General features: G+C 31.0%; 1 long non-coding RNA gene across 1 annotated transcript; it reads left to right on the plus strand.

Annotated features, from left to right (window-relative positions):
• The first annotated feature begins 298 nt into the window (after positions 1-298).
• LOC147066168 (uncharacterized) lies at positions 299-2688 on the plus strand. Its single transcript, XR_015071625.1, has 3 exons — positions 299-1000; positions 1587-1741; positions 2023-2688. It is a non-coding gene; the product is annotated as an uncharacterized LOC147066168 (long non-coding RNA).
• The last annotated feature ends 638 nt before the right edge of the window (positions 2689-3326 follow it).

Genomic DNA, 3326 nt, shown 5'->3' on the forward strand with positions numbered 1-3326 from the left:
TGATGTCTCTAGGTAAAGTTGTTATCGAAAAATAGCTAGAAAAGTTTATTAATCGGTAAATATATATTCAAAAGTAATGAGAAAAATAAAATAAAAAATTAAGAAGTATCATGGAGTTCTATATACCAAAAATAAGTGTCGAATTCGGTACATTTCTATCGGGTGGTAAGAATGAATGACATAAGATTTATTATCAAAATTACGATAAAAATGTACGTAAATCTATTACCCAGGGAAACGCTAAGCGAAAATTGGAATTTATTATATCCTTATATCTCTTTTTTCAAATTTAAAAAAACATCGATTTAGAGGTTAGAAAGCACGCAATTAAAATCGAAAAATCTCGGCTTACACGCAATTTATCGCGAATAACGCTTAGCGTTTCTATTAAAAATATTATTTATTAATTTTTACGGCAGTTATTTAAATTTAATCTTGTATTTTTGTATATTAACGAATCGATAGAAATCGAAACCATAATAATTGCTCAAATTGGCAACATGTTTGTCTGTATGGTGCTGCCGTTGTGGAATTATTTGGAAACAAAATATCTCCATACAAAACACACATACCATAACATGACGTTGAAAATGAAACTCACACATAGACAAGACAAAATAACATTTCTCTGCATTTTGACAAAAATCAGTTTATCAGTTTGAGGCGAAATTGCCATATGAATAAAAATAACTTAATAATTGAAATTACAATATTAACTTAATTTACGTATAAACCTGCCTATATTCAAAATTTGAAACTGCGAATTATTTGCAATTAGTATTTGCTTAAATTACAACTGTTTTTTTATCATTATTTATGATAAAAATAATCAACAAAATAAACAAATCTCGCATTTTAACATATGGTAGCATTAGTCTATGGTAGCATTCGTGCTCTCGATCTAATATCGGATTTATGACAATTCTTCTTTATTTGGCCATTATTAGGTATATTGTTTGAAAACAGGAAGGAATCGACTCATCAGTAACATTTTTGTCAAGTAAGTAAACTTTTCAGTGTATAATAAATAATATTATCGTACATCAAAATGACAAACTATGTCACGCAGTTTTGATTGTCAAACAAACATTCAAAAATTATTGAAAATAGTTACATATACTGTATTTTCAATCACCATCATGCATTTATCATCAATATATATTATTTTAGGCGTAGACTCATCGTTTTCGTAAAATTATAAATACTTTACGTTAGTTTGAGGTTATGTTTATGACAAATGTCATCGAGCCCATCTTGTACGTTTTGTAAATTATCTAATAGATAGTGAATTTCTTTCATTCGCATATTATGATTGTAGAACCGAATTTAATAAAATAAAATTTTAATTTCATTCAAAATTACTGAAACTTGTCTCGAAAATGTATCTCATAATCATCATTATAATTATTCACAATGCTTATACAATGTAATCAATGATTGATTATAATCAAATATTTTATGTGCTTTCAAACACGTGTCCGTGTTTTTAATACAACATAATCGTAAATTTAAAACGTTATCTACAGTGATAAGTTTGACACGAGTATATGAATGTAATTAGGTTATGTTTTTTTGTTTACATATAGATAAATCTTTTAATACTGATGAACTCGACGAAATATTGGACGACAGACTGCGAAGTCGGCGACGGTTACGAGTCCGACAACAGCGACGACATTTACATTCGACATTTACAACCATCGACATCACAATCCAGGGTGCTTCCCTGGCTCACAAAATGGTAGGTTTACAATTTTCTTAATAATATATTTATTGGTTTTATATACCATCCGGTCATACACTAGATTCATTTTCATTACATGCTTTGGCATAAAAACAAGAATTCATTACATCTTGTACACATGATGTAGCGATTGTCTCGAATGAGGAGTTGATGGTTTGAATAGTAAACTTCAATCAAAACATATTATTACCCATCATTATTTGTATTTTTACTGCTAAATACTTGAATTAATGAGGAAATATGGATTATGTAATAATATTTTTTTCCTATTGTTTCAGTATGCCGAATGCTGGTCCGGAATTGGAGGAAGATTTGTTGGTGAGAGGGCATGTCGGCGATCGGATAATTGCTTATTACAGGACTGCGATGAAGACATGCAAATGGCCTGTGAGGGTTTTTAACCACTTTGTGGACTTGGCGGTAGTAAACTGTTGGCTAATGTATATGCGGAATTGTAAACTAGAAAATGTACCCCGAAAGGATATTATGAGACTGTTGTCGTACTGAATCAGATTAGCGAAAGCTATGATTCGGTATGAAGATCGGGTAGCCAACATTTTAACACTGCCAGCACGAGGTCGGCCAAGAAACATGTCGACATCGCAGGTAGACACAGAGCCACCAGCTCGCAGGAGAACGGTTTTCCCCCAACCGATCGCTGAGGTACGTTTGGACAGCGTTGGCCACCATTCAGCATCCGTGTGCAGATACCCTGGATGCAAGTCCCGCACCAGGTATATTTGCATAAAATGCAATATATACGTGTGCACAAAATTTTGCTTTGAGCTGTATCACACAGTATAGGATGCAGCTCAAAGCAATTTTAAAGTACATATTATTTAGGGTTTTATTTCATAATTTTAACTAATTTTAAGTGTAAATATATTTAATTATCCTATTTATAATGTTTTTGTATTGTTTTTATTGTGTAATGTTCTATTAAAATTGACCATTCCTATGACAAGTTGTTTTCTTTACCTTCCCTAAGTTTATAGAGTAGGTAATATTCATCTGCAGTGTTACCTGGTATGTGCATATAGTATATTATTTTACTTTACAAAATAAAAAAAATGTAAAAAAAAAATTTTTGTCAATAGACTAATACTTCTCTTCCATAAAATCAAAGAGATATTTTTTTGATGGCTGGTTCTCCCTCGGGTCTCAAGTGGTTATATTAGAATATATTATTATATTCTTAAATAATAATATGTAAATGAATTTTTGTCTAGCAATTTTATTCATCTAGAATTCCATTCCATTGGCAACTTTAATTTACTTTTAAAATTAGTTATGGTAACTCACTGCCATCTGATTGAAACTGACCAAAGTTTTTAGTAACAGATTTTTAGAAATTCATGGTAGATGCCTTTAAATATAAATAGATGGCGTAAAAGTCACATTATATGTGTTATTTAGGCCGAAGACATCGCCTTAATAACCAAGACTGTAAATCATAAATTTGCACGTGTCGTTTCTGGTCACCAAGGACGTCGAAGGGCAACGGAAGTAAATTAGACAACGCAAACCCTACAAAACCAGGGAGCTGATTTAAAAAATAATAATAATAGGTATTTAAGTATAT

The sequence above is a fragment of the Rhyacophila brunnea genome, unplaced genomic scaffold (assembly GCF_057557595.1).
Source record: "Rhyacophila brunnea isolate RB1 unplaced genomic scaffold, BYU_Rbru_1.0 scaffold_5, whole genome shotgun sequence".
Lineage (NCBI taxonomy): Eukaryota > Metazoa > Arthropoda > Insecta > Trichoptera > Rhyacophilidae > Rhyacophila > Rhyacophila brunnea.